Genomic DNA, 17,395 nt, shown 5'->3' on the forward strand with positions numbered 1-17,395 from the left:
GTGCGCTTTCTCTCAGTCCCTTCCTCCCTCCCTCCCTCCCTCCCTCTCTCTGTCTCTCTCCCTTCCTCTCCCTTTCTCCTCCTCCCTCCATTTATCTATCTCCCTCCCTACCACTCTCTCTCTCCCTGCCTTCTCTTTGTCTTCCCTCCCTTTCTGTCTCCCTCCCTCTTTTTCACTTCCCCTCTCTCTCTCTCTCTCTCTCTCTCTCTCCTCACTGTCTCTCTCCCTCCCTCTCCCTCCTTCACCCCCTCCCTCTCTCTCCCCCATCCCTCCCTCTCTGCCCCCTCCTCCTTCACCCTCTCTCACTCACACTCTCCCTCCCTCTCTGTCTTTCTGTCCCCTTCTCCCTCTCACTTCCTCTGTCTCACTCTCTGTCTCACTCCCTCTCCCTTCTTTTCTATCCCTTTCTCTCCCTCTCTCTCTGTTTCTCGCCATGGGTTCTATTTATTATCATTATTTTTACAAAAATAAAGTGAAAAAGAGTGTTTTCACACCCTTTTCATATTATTTTAGTATCACCTAAAGTTACTAAAGTGCAATTGGAGTAGAATTCATAAGATTATACTCCAAGTCCTAATTATCACATATTTTTAGTAATCAGATCGCATTTCCCATAATTGTAATGGGAAATGCAATCTGTCTGCAAGTTACAAAAATAAATAATATCGGGGGAAACCCTGTGATAATAACGCCATCCTGCACTGGGACCCATCAGCTGACCGGGTCCCAGTGCAGGATGGGAGATCAACTGACCGGAGCCACGGAGGACATCACCGGAGCCCGATCACCAGAGGTAAGTGTAATTAAGAGGTGGGGGGGTCACGGGGGAGGGGCTTAGTAACTGTGTAGCTCATCCAATAGATCGTTGCTGTAATAGTGAATTGATAAACCTGAAATACTTGATTGTAGTTTCTAATACATCAGTGGATGTGTGCCAAATTCCTGAATTATTTCAAACACAAGTTTACCTGGCACATTTGGGGATGTAAGTCTAAAAGGCAGATTTAATTTTTAAATGGGAAATTTAGATTCTAAGTTATTTCAATATATCTTAAAAATTTTATTATAGCCACCACTTTTTGGGTGGACAGCAGAAAGATGGGTGTATGCCTAAGCACTTAGTATGCATGAAATAAATTAACAATTATTGAATTACTGGACCTTCTCCAATTTGTTTGTGCTGCCAATTAACACTCATATTAAAAAAGCACTGAAGAAATAAACAAGTACTGGTCTGTGACACAAAGGACTGGAATTGTGAGTTTATATGAAAGCTGAAACAATCAAGTGTTTGATATGTTATTATAGTTGGATTAAAAGGGTGAACCTAATTGGGTAGGTGACACCTTTTATACCACAATCTAAATTAATTGGCCTGGTTTTATTTAGCAAAATATCTCTAATAATAAAAGCTGTGTAAAAGAATCACCGTACAATGCACTTAGGCATATTCCCATGAACACAAAGAAAATAGTAGTGCTGGAAACCAATTTCATATGATAAATACTAAACATATATAAAGATGTCTATGGTAGTAAGATTCATATAAAATGTATTACTTAAATATATTAAAAAATCACCATTAATTTTGTAACAAATGAGCATATTAAAAAGTCACAATTAATTTTGTAACAGAAGAGCAGATTATCTCACCCACAGCACTTAAAAATTCAATAAAGACCTGTTCCTGTATAATACCTTTGTAATGGACACTGGGAGAGCCAGATGACACAAATAAGACAGCCCAGAGCCGGCCCTAGGCATAGGCATTACAGGCAAAGGACTAGGGCATTTGGAATGCCTTAGGAGCATCTCGCGGCTCGGCGACTGTGGCAGGGGCCACGGAGCTATCGGCGGTGCAGCCAGTGCTTTTCACCGACCCCTGCAACAATAAATTGCAGTACTAGTGATGAATATTTTTAGAAAACACCGCGCTATAGTGGTGAATTAAGCACAATTATTTATGTAATATTTACCCAACAATACGTTTACACATATAAAAAAGATTTGAAAACATTTCATAGATATCTATATAAAAAACAGCCATTGCAATTATATGTTATGAATATTATCCTTCACAAAGTAATTTATCAATAATAAACCCTTTAGAATTATTCCTCAGTTACAAATGAGTCCTAAGTTATGGACCAGAAATCATTGCATACTAATTATATAGTCAATCAGCATGATAGCAGTATTTGTTATACTGTTTCAAAGCAAACCTTAAATGAGAGAGACATCCATTTCTCACGGATTTCCCGCAATTGTGTTTATGCCATTTATATTATCTTCGTTACTTCATAACTTATATGTGGGTCACTGATATTCTGTGCATTTTTATGGCGCTCACTGTGGTGCTCTCTGCATTTTATGGTGCTAATTGCAGTACTCTGCACTATATGGCGCTCGCTCTGACACTCTATATTATATTGTGCTCACTGTGGTGCTCTCTGCATTTTATGGTGCTCATTGCAGCACTCTGCATTATATGGTGCTCACTGAGGCACTGTGCATTATATGGCGCTCACTCTGACACTATATATTATATTGTGCTCACTGTGATGCTCTCTGCATTATTTGGCGCCTCTGCATTTTTAAATGGTACTCACTACAATACTCTCTAGATTATATGGCGCTCACTGCGACGGACTCTGCATTACATGGTGCTTACTGCAATGCTCTGCATTATTTGGTGCCTCTGCATTAAATGGCACTCATTGCGATGCTCTCTAGATTATATGGTGCTCACTGCAACGCTCTCTGCATTATATGGCTCTCACTGTGACGCTCTCTGCATTATATGGCACCTCTGCATTATATGGCTCTCACTGCAATGCACAGACATAACATAACAACGGCTTTGCAGTCTGCTCTAAATAGGAGTGGTCTGCAGAAAGGAGCAGCCACCCTATTTGGAATAACTAAATACATAAATAATCAGAACTATGCTGTATCAAGTATCTGGATAGGGAAATTACCATCTGTTGTTAAAGGAACACTGTTTCCTTGAAACTTACGTAATTGAAACAAATTGCCCCAGTAGATATGAATCATTTGAATATATTGTGGCTTACAAAATATGTGAAACAGCAGCAATTAGTATTGTAGCTAAGTGCTGATGAATTTTGTGCTCATATTAATCTGTATTAATATATGGTTTTATGAAAAGGGCAAATTTGTGCATATTAACTGCTAAACTGTCTCAAGTAATTTTTCTTTTAAAGGTGCATTTTTTATGCTTTGTGTTTATTTTTTTATTAGTATTAATTTTTATGTGTACTTTTTCATTTATTTATCAATATATAATTTTTATAAATATCCATTTGCATACTTAAACTAAGTAACTGTCTCAGTGCCTGATATTGCGTGTTTTTGGTAAAATGATTAGTGGAGGGTCCAGTTTCCTCCATATTGAGGGCTGCTGTCAGTTATTAGGACAATAATATACCCTATACAATTATTGTATATATATATTGATTTTTTGACACTGCTAGTGAGCTTAAAGAAGTCCAGCGCCTATTTTTTTGTTGTTTGCATGCATAAATTACATCGATTGGACAGATGATATTATCAATTATATCAAACTTGAAACCTCAATCTCTAAGAGGTCTCATTTCTTAGTATTTTGCACATAATTATATAACCGAGGTAACGAATGAATCAATAAATAAAGTGCATGAATGTACTAGTCACAACCTATAGACACAACAGAGTATTAGATCCTGTTTTGATACACTTCAGAGTAATAACACATTACAGAATTATAATATATCATTAATTTCTGTTGTTACAGGGTCCACTGGTCTCATATGTCAATAAATAAAGCAGATGTTATCCTGTATATATCTACAGGACTATTCGTATGTCCTGAGACAAATAAAGTCTGTATGCTTGGAAATAATTATGCCCACTTAGTATGCAACAAGTTAACACAGACCTTTGTTATGTGCACATAGTCCCTTGCTTGCTATCTGCACCTGGGCCCACTACTCACTAGTTCCACCACTGGGCTGTGGCAAGATGGCCATGGGAAGGCATACTACGCATGACCAGACGCAGCTACTCCTCTCCCCTCACAGCTCCACCTCCATCAACTGCTCAGCATCCACCAAGTGCAGCAGGGTTGGTCCAGGAGCTGAAAAACAAGCAGGGGTGACCGAGGCTGCCTCCCTGGCCCTGAAGAGAGTCAGTCTAAGGGCCCCATTTATTAATGAAGCTAAACATCAGCTGCATTATTTCTTTAGTATCACAGTGATACAAACGAAAATGCCACTGGATTTTATCTACACTTACCCCTCCAAAGTCCAGTGAAGTCCTCCTTGTGGGCGAGGTCATCCGCTCAGCAGTTGACAGCCTAAAGAGGGGGTGCTGAGCTGAATGAGGGGAGCTGACTATGCTGGATAAGGGGTGCATAATGTGACCAATAGTGCTGTGCTGGTAAAGGGGTGCTGTTTTGAATGAGGGGTGCTGGATGAGGCCAGGGGTGCTGTTTTGGGAAAGGGATACTGGATGAGGCCAGGTGTACTGTGCTGAGAGGGGAGAGGGGTGCTGTTCTGTGAGGCTGGCAGTGAAGGGGGCAGTATGTGGTGCTGTGAGGTAGGTAGTAACTGGATCAGTGTAAGTGCTGTGTGTGTATGCGCATGTAGTTATATATCTATCGAGAGAAATATAATAGATATCTTAAAATGGAGACAAATTAATCACAATTATGTGTCCTCTGCCAGACTCCTAAAGAAAGAAAGAAGAGGAAGACAGAAAAGGGAGGAACACCTAAGAGGTAAGTGAAAATTGGGTATAATGTTTGAAGAGGTGGGGGAGAGTGTCTGAAGAGTATAGTCTGGTGGGATTATCTGATAGGGGGCACCAGACAAAGTCTTGCCTAGGGCACCACATTGGTTAGGGCCGGCCCTGGGACAGTCCACTGGATGATGATCCTTATCACAGATAGAGGAATGTTTTTTATAGATATTATTATTCAGATATAATAGTAAATCCTCAAATCACACTGTGTCCATTTGTGGTCTTAGTCCAAATAAAGAAAAGGCGTGCTTCCTGCCAGCTTGCTGTATCCTTTGAAGTCCCGAGGGCTGGGTGAGGCCAATCAATGGTGGTCCAGAAATAGTCCAATATTTAGTATAAATAAAGGTTGGTGAAGGTAGGTGTCCCTAACACGTTTCACTGCTTCAAAGTGCAGCAACATTTTTTTAATTACTATGTATATTACCTGTTAGGATTTTTAGGAGAAGTCCTTTTAAAGTGTCTATTAGGCTGCTTTTTACTATTTTATTGCACAAATTGTACTCATATTTTATATTTAGGATGTGAGTAAGGGGAAGTTGGCATCCTTATGTTAGGCTGTGACAGCATTGTGATTAATCATTAGCATATTTTTACAGTGGGTCTGCATGCATAATCACAGCTGCGATCGAAGTTGTGATCCATAATGCATCAGGCCCTCTGTTCCGGAAGATAAACGCAACACTGCAGTCCACTTGCCTTCTATTCTGGCTGTAATGTTACCAGTGCCATCTTATTTAAAGTCATTTTAATGACTGTCATTTATATGAATTTTGAACTAATTAATAAAAAGCTAATTATAGGTATAAAGTTGCCATTTCACAATATATGGAAAAGAAATGTGTTTTTTGAAAGTGTCTTCCTATAATTATGAGAGTGCTACTAGACCTATTTATTGTATGTGTTTATATTATGCAAATAATATTTTTTGCTAATTATATATACCTTCTCCTACCCTACCACCTACTGTACTAAAGTTCCAATTTTTCAATCTCTGCTCCTTAAATGTGCATATCGTGTCTCTTTACCATCTCTTCTTGGTTGTCCTCTTGCCCCCTCAAACTTAATATTTAAAAAACTCACCTAATAACATTCCCATGTGCCAACAGAAGCTGCCTACCTTACACCTCTATATTTGTGGACAACTTATTCTGAGTCATGCATATGCATTGTGCCGTATATCCTGCACCCAGCATAGGATAGGTGAAAATGCAGATGATAGTGATGACTGCTGCAGACTTAGCCGCTGGAGTGTAGAGTAATACTCTGACAACTGAATTGCATTTACATAATGACCGTGATGTGTGTATGCATTATGAGCGACTCAGGCTCAGGTCCAAGATGTAACCCTCAGAATTATCCTGTTGATGGAGAGCGCTACTCTGCATACTCCATATTTGTCCTTCAAGAGAGACTTCAGTCCCTTACCAAGATGGCCACCACCTGTAGTGCTGCGCAAGACCGGTGCCATATTTGTACTGTGGGCCTCATTCAGCTTGGATTGCAAGTCTGCGAATGCATGCACCGGGTCGATGTTTGCGTTTTGTGCAAGCGTATGCACCGCAGCGCTCATGCACATAACTGCCACTGCGATCGCAGCGGACATGCAGAGCCACAGATAAATGATTGACAGAAAGTGTTGTTTGGGGGTGGAAAGGGGGGATGGTCGAAGGAACACAGGCGTGCCTGTGCATTTGAATGCCATTACAGGGGCGTGCATAATTAAGCCCTTGCAACAGCATATGCTGCTAGAGGTCTAGATGGCGACAGGAAGCTTTGCAGTTTGTAAGATCAACCACAACTGTGCATATGGGTCCGATGTTACCAATGTTTTCACCTACTTGCAGTTGTATGTTAAGGGGAGTGGGCTGCTTTAGTATAATGCTGTGATCACAGTGCGATCGCATTCATTTGCATAATTTTGCATTGTCTGGGTGCATGCGATTGCAGACTTTGGATCCAAGCTGAATGAGGCCCTGTGTTATAGCGCTGCAGTGGATGACAGACGTCTTCCACTTAGCTCTGGTGAGATTTGCAATATCATGTGATTCTACACTGCCAGAGAGCCTGATTTTGCTTGCACAGCTACCTGCATACAGTCACTGGTTGGTGAGCTGCATGGTATGCAGTCAGGAAGCCGGCGGTCGAAATGCCAACCACCGACTTCCTGACTGTCACATCCCAGCAGGGTACTAATGACCTGTCATTATACCTATGCCGGGAGCCTGATGCCCGGCATACCGAATGAGGATAAGCCGGGCAGCGGGCGCGGAGAGCCGCGAGGGGGGGAGGGTTAGGTTAGGGGCTCCCAGGGGTGACTTAGGGTTAGGCACCCCCCGTGAGGGCTAGGGTTAGGCTAGGGGAAGGGGGAGTTAGAGTTAAGCACAACCGGGGGTAGGTTAGGGTTAGGCCCCCCCCAGGAGACTTAGGTTTAGGCAGCGGGGATGGGGGGGTTATGGTTAGGCACTGGGGAGAGGTTAGGGTTAGGCACCCATAAGGGAGGGTTAGGGTTAGGGGGGGGGTTGAAGATTAGGGTTAGGCAGTGTACTTACTCATCAGGATTTAGATGCCTGCCGGTCTTCTGCTGTCGGGATTTGAAGCACTGGGCATAGGTCCGGCAGTCATCCGATCCCATCTGCATGCCTCTACGTAAACCCTGCTCCATGACCAGTCTGAGTGTGTATAACTGTGAGTATGGCTGGACTATCACATTACTACCAAATAAACCACCCCACTGGATAAGAATTGGGCTGTTAGTTGACTCAGGGCATCCGTTGGTGTGTACATATACTCTGCCATACCAACGTCATCTGTACACACATGATCCAACATACCCCACTTATATACCCAAATCTTGTTACATGCAGTACATCTAAGAATAAATTGCAGACAATTCACATAAATTACACAAGACACTGAATAACTTACATTTATACATTCATTATCACCCACAATAATTATTGTCATTCTCTTGAATGCAGCTTCTAGACCAATTTTTCTTGCAGGTTGTTCTTCTTCTACTGCTGAGCTCTGACAATCCCTACATTGGTTGTTTATATATATTTTTTTAAAACCTTTTTTTTTAACTCAAGAAGGAGGGGAAAACTAAGAGGGTTAGGTTACAATATACAGAATAGCATTTTAAATTTGATTGATCTTTTCAAGATAAAAAGTATGTCACAATGTGACATAAAACATTTTGGGGCACAATGGTTATCATTACTGTCTCAAAGCACTGGTGTCATGAGTTTGATTCATAGCAAGGCACTATCTGTGTGGAGTTTGTGCGGAGCAGTGACGCTAGTGCGCATGCGTGACCTACAGGTCATGCATGTGCACAAGAGTCCCGATGTCCGGTGGAAGGAGCTGGACAGGGTCGGAGGGATCCCTCTTCGCAACCTGGGACTCCTTACCATAGGGAAGGAGCGGGTTGCTCGCAGTGAGTGGGAACAAATGCTATCTGAAGATGGCGAATGCTCCCGCACTCAAGCTCCAAAAATATATTCGGAGCTTGATGAATTCTTTCCCCATACTAGTGTATGAGGACAGCGGGCCATTCTGCCAGAGGAAGGTAAGTAGGAGATATCTGTGATACTAGTGTATGGGGACAGCATGCCATTCCGCCAGAGGAAAGTAATTAGGAGACATCTGTAATACTAGTGTATGGGGACAGCGGGCCATTCCGTCAGAGGAAAGTAAGTAGGAGATATCTGTGATACTAGTGTATGGGAACAGCAGGCCATTCCGGGAGAGAACGGTAACTAGGAGATATCTGTGATACTAGTGTATGGGGACAGCAGGCCATTCCGCCAGAGGAAAGTAAGTAGGAGACATCTGTAATACTAGTGTATGGGGACAGCGGGCCATTCCGCCAGAGGAAAGTAAGTAGGAGATATCTGTGATACTAGTGTATGAGGATAGTGGGCCATTCTGCCAGAGGAAGGTAAGTAGGAGATATCTGTGATACCAGTGTATGAGGACAGCGGGCCATTCCGCCAGAGGAAGGTAAGTAGGAGATATCTGTAACATCTCCTGCCTTACCTTCTTGATGAATGGTTCGAACACTTGATTTTTACAATTGAGGTTGAAAATGTACATTTTCACCTGGTTTTGTAAAAATTAAGTGACGATGACTAGGCCCCATAGTGTGATTAAGTATTCTCATATTACACACACAATATTGAGTCACTGCCTCCAACTCACACTGCAGCTGAATGACAGAGGGAGAGACCAGTGGAGAAAAAATAAGACGAGTGAGTAAATACAAACACAACTCCAATTTGTTTGCATTATAGTGTCTGTTAGAACCTGATACTATCCTTATCATTTTCCATGAGGTGCTGTATTTGTATGAGCATTGTAATCACATGAAAGAGGTTTCATTTTGGGAACATGCTTATGTCTCACTAGCAGTCCCAAGCCACAAGACGCCAGGCCCAGATACTATGTACCTGTCCCCTCTTTCAGTGCCCCTGCTAATCATACATCAGTTTCTAGCTGAGTACTTCTGTGCCAAGACTATACTTACCTACTTTTGAAAACGCATTTCAGGGAGATTGTGAAAACAACACCTATGAGCACGCATTAAAGTGGGCGTGTACTGCTACATCTGAGAGGCGTGTCATAGAATTGACTTACATCAACGAGCCCAAAAGCAGTCAGTTAGATCTATTTGTTGATGAAAATACACTAATACGTTTCAGAAAATGCATGTAGCCATAGGGATCATTGTGCTTTATGACCAATGCAGGGAAATTATACTAATGTAATAATGTAATATATATATATATATATATATATAACAGCTTCAAAATGGGGGTAAGGTGCAATCAGGGAGATTGCTAGACTCTTCTGGGAGACAGAGAGATTGCTACTATTTCAGGGACATAGGCGACACTAGCCATTCGATGATGGGTGGTAGTTCCAACACCATAACTTATGTTATGTGTGGCGCAAGTTGGAAAATAACGTCACATGTAGTGTATGCGCGCCGAAGGTGAGTACCCAAAAAATAGGCATGGCCATGTGTCATTAGGGGCATGGTCACTGGATATGGGGGCGTGTCATCATGACACTCCACCCATTTCTCATCACTTTGGGAACATTCCTCTGCATTTCGTTACAAATACACCTTACCTATATGGTGGTTTCTCTGCAACGTGGAACCTCTGAAGAAACTGATCCTCCCTGGGCAGACGTTGTCTTCAGTCAGTATTCACTATTCATGTAAGAGATCACATGGTCCCAGAAGATGCCTGTTTGTGTAGGAATATAACCATGTCATCATCATACAACAGAAGTTCAACCAGACTTGTGCCCTGTATCACCTACTGCCCCCTGTATCCCCTCCATCCTCCTGCCCATTTTTTTCTAATACCTATCATTTTAAAAATTACAAATTAATTTGTTAATGTATGATTTGTATAGACATATTGGGGGCGATTCGAATGTTTAGCGTGCCCCCTGCTGGGTGTCTAAACTAATGGGTGTCTATCGGAGCAAATAAATTGTTACTTCAATTCAACACCCATTAATATTTAACATGCCCAAAAGAACAGGGTTTAGCAGCTGAAAGCAGCTAAATCTGTCTAAAGTTCTTGGTTGGGTGTCTGAAGTCCTGGTTTGGGTGCCCAAACAGCAGACTTTGCACACGTTTCTTCTTGCATTTCAGGAGGCTCAGGAGGCTGCGAGAAGAAATGTGACTCCCCCCCTAGCTTTAGGCATCAAACGGAGATAAGTACACTGACGCTAACCCTTACCCCTAACCCTCCCTCCAAGGTGCCTGAACATAACCATCCCCCTAGTGCTTAAACCTAATCTTCCCCCCCCCCCCCCCGCACCCTAAACCTAACCATAAACCTTTCCCTCCCTCCCCGGTGCCTGAACCTAACCTCCCCTCTAGTGCCTAAACCTAACTTCCCCCTCCCCCACCCTAAGCCTAACCCTCCCTCCCCGGTGCCTAAACCTAACCTCCCCTCTAGTGCCTAACTCTAACCTCCCCTACTAGAGCATATTCCTAACCTAAAACCTAACCTCCTCCTCCCCTCCCCGCACCCTCACCCTCCCTCCCCGGTGCTTAAACCTAACCCTCCCCCTTAGTGCCTAACCCTAACGTCCCCCCTTGTGCATATTACTAACCATAAACCTAACCCTCCCCCTAACCCCTGGCGCTCTGGATTCTGGAGACAGAGTCCCACTGCTGTAGGGATTCCGGCGCCGGTTTTTTGAACGTCGGTATCCCAGGATGCGGACTACCTACCTGTTGGAAGATGCAAACATGTATTCTTGCAAAGTTATTTAATAATAAAAAAAAACACAGATTGACCCTTTTTTGTGTGTGAGAAAAAAAAGGAATGATTAAAAATAGGGGTTCCCGCCATTACAGAGTAATAAATCACAACAAGTAAAGCACCCCACCCTCTCCCCTGCAAAGCTGCAGCCAGAAACATTGCCTTCCCTGGGGAAAGCAAAGAATTGCTTTAACTCAAACTGTCTAACGTCTGACCCCCTCTCCTCTTCTGCTACACTGACACACAGGCTGACTGTAGCATGGTGGCTGGGTGAAGCGTCCTCCTCGGAGCCTTGGTGCACAGCTCCTCCTCTTTACAGCAGCAGACTGAACAGAGTAGGCGCGACTGCAGGATGCCATTGGTGTAATGCAGGGGGAGGCGGAGCTGGGGAACAACATGGTCCTCCCAGTCAGACGGGCAATGCAGTGCAATTGACGCGTTCCTGACCGGCATTAAGAACATTAACGAATATAGCGGTTCGGCGGCGGAACGGCGAACGAGGCTAATGGGTGGTCCGCACCTAGTTTCGCCCATGTTCAGAGAGTGGAGAAGGAGACAAGTGAAAAACTTGCACAGAGCACTTGCCTACTTCACCACTCTTTGGAAGGTTTGATACATATACCCCATGGCTACAAAAAAATACATATTATTAATAAAAAAGACCAATAAGGTAGTGTGCTCTACTACAAGGATTTAATATAATGGAAATAAATGTAATGAAAACTGGAAGATGCAACCACATGTCATAAAAAATTACATTGGTCCCATGGACTCACCTATTATTAATGTCACTTTAGCTATTTGAAGTTTTATTCTATAATAAAGACATTTTAGACTGTACTGTGGGCCTGATTCAGACCCGCTCGCAAGCGCTATGCACTCGCAAGCGGGTCGATGGCCAGGCAGTGCGCACGTGCGATGTGATGTCAGTAGTGAGCTTCCAACCCTATTAGAGCAGGAAGCTCACTGGGGCTTGCGGGTACGAGACCCTACCACAAGGGTCTCGTCGCAAGCCAGATGGTCGCGATGGTCGCGACCATAGTGACCATCATCTGACAGCTTAGCGAGCGGCCTGGAGGCCGCCCCCAAAAAAAGAGGATGCCCAGATTCAGAGCGAGCACTCACAAAGAGCGTCCGGCTTTGAATCAGGGCCTCTGTATTAAAAATTAAGGTATGTCACATTTTTAAATACTTTTGTGGTTAGCTGGTGAAGTCATGCAAAAGTCTGCCCCTTCTGGCCAATCCTGAGTCCTATGTACTCCCTGACATCTCTATCCTCCTTCAAATCCCTAAATCATGTCCTAAGTAGGGATGTGCGCCAACCCCCGTGTTTTGTTTTGGATCTGTATCTCATTGTGTTTTGGATCTGGATCAGTGGTCGAAGTGGGGCAGTAGACTGGGGTATGACATGCCGCCACTTCCGGGCCCCACTTCATTTTAGCCACAGAAGAGAATGCACCAGGGCTGGGATGCAGTATGGCATCCCAGCGCTGGAGCAGTTGCGGCAATGTGTAGAGATGTGTCCCGCAGGGGACACATCTCGATCAGCGGCTGGCATGTAGCCGGGACAAAGCAGCCATCTGGTCCCGGCTGCATTGTAAGCAGCACACACTGGCTGCCAGCCAAACACGGGGCTTGCGGCCGCCAGCCAATCGCAGGGCTCGCGGCCGCCAGCCAATCATGGGGCTCGCGGCCACCAGCCAATCACGTGGCTCGCGGCCGCCAGCCAATCACGGGGCTCGCGGCCGCCAGCCAATGAGAAGCTGCGAAGTGGCAGCTTCTCATTGGCTCGCGCTACTGCAGCAGTAACGAAGACCCGGCCGGTGCTCCTGGCAGCTCCGTTCCAGCACCGCAGGTAAGAGGGAAGTAGAGAGAGGGGCAGACAGATGGAGGCAGGCAGTTAGTACTGTAGGGGGTGAGGGAAGAGAGGGAATCAGTGAGAAGGGCAGGGTGTGAGAGAGGGGAGCAGGCAGGAAGAAGTGTGGGGGTGAGGTGAGACGTACAATGGGGTGATGTGGAAGCAGGGGCCCAGGGGGAGAAATTCAATCTCCATACCCCCACCTCTAAATTCCCACATCGAGCACTGATCTGGATTTGATTTTGCCAATACCTCCCCTTGCGTGTTTTGGTTTTGGATCTGTATTTTTTCTTAAAAATTTATTAAAAACAGCTAAAATTACATAATTTGGGCCTGTTTTTGTTCCTACAGTAATATTAACCTCAATAACATTTATTTCCAGTCATTTACAGGCAATTTTGACCACCTCACAGCCCACAATATTGATTTTTTTAATCTAGTTTAAGGCTAGCTGGCTGAATAAGCTAAGCGACGGCAGTGGGCGGCACTAACATGTGGTAGTTCAGCTTCCAACATGGTACAGAGTGACATTGCAATGGTAGACAGGACGGCAGTTTAATAAACTATATGACCCCTAGGAATTTTAAAAACCAAGAATGTTTTCCTTAACTATGTCAGAGGCCCGACGGAGTTGGAATATGTTTATGGATCGAAGACAGGGAAAGGACGAAAGGACTGATTCGTTTTTAATTTATTTATTTTGTTTTGATTCTTAAAAAAAATTTTTGAGGGAAGATCAATCTATGATCAAGTTTTTCAGTTCCTAAAAGACATCTTTGATCTGGAGGAGGTTTTTTAATGTTTTAAACATCTAATAGAAATGAGTTGGCCTTGCTTGTGGAGGTGCTGCTAGAACATACTGTAAACAGATGTTTATTTTGTACTCAGGGAGGTTGTTAGGGATAATGGGACCAAGACTTGCTGTTTACATCAGAGGAAAGCAGCCTGTAGTTTTCTGGCTAAACAAGAACTCCCAGCATCTGTGATGTTTGCTGGGCCTACTGCTAGTTATTTGTCAACAACAGGTGGCGTGCTTCAGGTTACCTCAGCCTGCTTTACGCACTGTATGTACAATGTAAATATGTATGTACAGTATGTGACCAATATACACAACAAATTTTTGTAATAAACATATTTGCACTTTATTGCACACATCCTGGCAGGAAGATGCTCTGTGCTGCTTGTCATATTTGCCGATCCCATCAACTTGGTGGTTCAGAATTTTTTTAAACAAACTGAAAGGGGCATACAGGAGATGCTGTCTGTGGCCATTACAATTTCTGGACATTCATAAACCATAAAATTAAAAATGTCAGGCAGCAATGGCCCAAACAGCACATAATGCAAAGAAAAGAGATACAAGATGGAATTGTCCTTGGGCCCTCCCACCCACCCTTATGTTGTATATATGAAACAGGACATTCACAGTTTAACAAACCAATCACTTCAGCGACAGGGACTGCCACTTGTGGCTGAAATGATTGGTTTGTTTGGACCCCCACAATACAAGCTGCCAATGCGCTATAGACATTGGTAGAAATGATCCCATACACAAACTGGCTTTGCGACATAGATAAGATCAGATTTTGTCATCGTCATCGTCATCCCCATCAGTGTGTACATCCTCCTCTTCACACAATATTAATTAGTCCCCAGTGGAATCCACTATTACAGACGCCTCTGTATTTTTTTGACTTAATTGCTGGTAAAGGACTTCCTCGTGGAATTTGTAATACATTTTGATGAACATCATCTTTTCCACATTTTGGGGAATTAACCACCTACGCCGATCACAGACAAGGATCCCGGCTGCACTGAAAACTCTTTCAGAGTACACACTGGAGGGTGGGCAACTTAAGTAAAGCAAAGCCAGTTTGTGTAAGGGACTCCAAATTGCCTTTTTTTTCCTGCCAGTAGTGAAACGGACTGTCTGACATGCCTATTTGGATGTTATCCCTAAAATAATCATCCACCATTCTCTGAATGGTGACCGTATCAGACATAGTCACGGTAGACATGTCACTAATTGTAGGCAGCTCTTATAGACCCAACCAGAGGTCATTAGGTTTTGCTGACTGATCTTCATCACCAGCAGTGGGTCTCTTAGGAAAATTTAGTTTTTTCCTGACAGCTGCAGAAACTGAAGGAGCTCAAGCTACCGTGTCACGTGCCACTTGAGCTGACAATTCTTTCACCAACAGCTCTTTGCATCTTTTCAGATATATGACCGTTGGAAAGAAAGACACAAGGTATTACTTAAACCTAGGCTCAAGTATTGTCGCCAAAATAAAGTGATCTGATTTCAAGAGATTGACGACCCATGGATCCTGGTGAAGTGAATGAAGGCCTTGATCTACAAGTCCGACATACTTAGTGGAATCACTCAGTTTCACCTCCTCCTTCAGTTTCTCCAGTTGATTTTGCAAAAGTCTGATTAGGGGAATGACCTGACTCAAGCTGGCAGTTTCTGAACTAGCTTCACATGTGGCAAGTTCAAAGGGTTTGAGAACCTTGCACAACACGGAAATGATTCTCCACTGCACTCTTTTCCCTATGCCATAGGCCATTGTGTGGCCTTTTGCTGCTCCTCCATCTGCTGAAGCATAAAGAGGGTAGAATTCCACCTAGTTACTGCCTCTTGCTTCAGCTGATGGCAGGGCAAATTCAACAGTACTTGCTGGTGCTGCAATCTTCAACACGCAGTTGCTGAATGTCGAAAATATCCCAAAATCTTTTGGGCTACCAAGAGCATCTCCTGCACGCCCCTGTCATTTAAAAAAAAATGTTGCACCACCAAATTAATTGTGTGAGCAAAACATGGGACATTTTCGAATTCGCCAATATGTAATACTCGCACAATATTGGTGGCATTGTCAGAAATCACAAATCCCAAGGAGAGTCCAAGCGGGGTAAGCCATTTTGCAATGATTTCCCTGAGTTTTTCTAAGAGGTTCTCAGCGGTATGCCTCTTAGTTAAACCAGTGATACACAGAGTAGCCTGCCTCTGAATGAGCTGGACTCTGTTAGATGCTGCTGCTGTTGCCGTTTGCACTGTTGGAGGTAATACACCTACCCATTGGGTCCTTGTACAGGCTGGGAATTACTATTCTAGTGAAGTGGAATCTAGAAGGGACATGGCAGCAGGGACACAGGACCTCAATTAACTGTCTAAAACCCACTGCATTAATTAGCGGATACTACACACACATCTAATACCAGCATAGCTGTTATGGCGTCAGTAATCCGCTGAGCAACTGGGTGACTGCTGTCATACTTGTTCCCCCTTGCAAAGGATTGTTTGACAGTCAATTGTTTTGTTAAACTACTAAAAGTGGTCTTCTTCCTGATCCCCTTCTGGAATGAAGTTCCACTCACAGTAGCAGGAGCAACAGGCGTAGCTCTCAAAGATCCTTCTGAGGAATCATGAATAGGAGAGGAGTCAGTCATTCTTCTTAAATTGGATGCAGGACTACTTCCAATCATGACTGAGGATGTTGATGATGCAGGTGTTGGTGGTGGAGATTGCAGGCGCTTGCATCTAACAGAGAGAAGGGAGTAGCTAGGTGACACTGGACTGATTGTTAAGTTTTTTGTAGCCAAGGTTTCTGAATTTGAAAAACACTTTTCAATTTGATGAATGTGCTGCAAGTGACGTAACAGGTAAGAGGTTCCTAGTTGGTTAAGGTCCCTACCTCTTCTCACTTTTGCTTGGCAAAGGTTACAGATGGCTGGACAACTGTTGTCCGGATTTGGGTAGAAATAATTCCACACATGAGAAATGGATTTTTTTGTCTTTTCCCCAGCATGACAACAATGGGCTTTTTCATACCATGGGCAACTGTTGCCTGATTTACACAAACAACATCCTTGGCATCAACATCCTCATCATCAACAACCTCATCATCCTTGCTAGCGCCAACTACAGAAATATCCTCCTCATCTTCCTGGTGCAGTTCCACAGAAGTATCCTCGATTTCTATATCAGCATGTTGATTTGTGCTGCTCATCCCCACATTTGCAGAGGGCACAAAAATGGTGGAAGGAGGATCCTCTTCAAGTACAGTATTAGAAATGTCAGGCTCATATGGCAACTGTGGACACACTTGCACTCTCCTCAGGGATCTGTGACTTAACAATTCAATTTTTTTTGATACTTCTACATCATCATAAGATGCAGAACCACCAGTTATAAATAAAGGCCAAGGCCTTATCCTTTCCTTGTCACTTTGTGTAGTAAATGGAATATTGACAATTTTTTGTTTCTCTGCAGCTAACTTAGCTTCTAACTTCTTTTTCTTTAACACTGTAAAACATTGCTTGTTTGATTTCTGACCGGCAGTGTCACCAAACAACTCATCTCTAGTCCTAAGTAGTGAAAAATCTGTCAGGACAAGAAAGAGATTATTGTTCTCTGGGAAGTTGGAAGTGATCAATATTGATGGTGGGAACG

The sequence above is a fragment of the Taudactylus pleione genome, unplaced genomic scaffold, assembly GCF_031769625.1.
Source record: "Taudactylus pleione unplaced genomic scaffold, aTauple2 ptg000372l, whole genome shotgun sequence".
Lineage (NCBI taxonomy): Eukaryota > Metazoa > Chordata > Amphibia > Anura > Myobatrachidae > Taudactylus > Taudactylus pleione.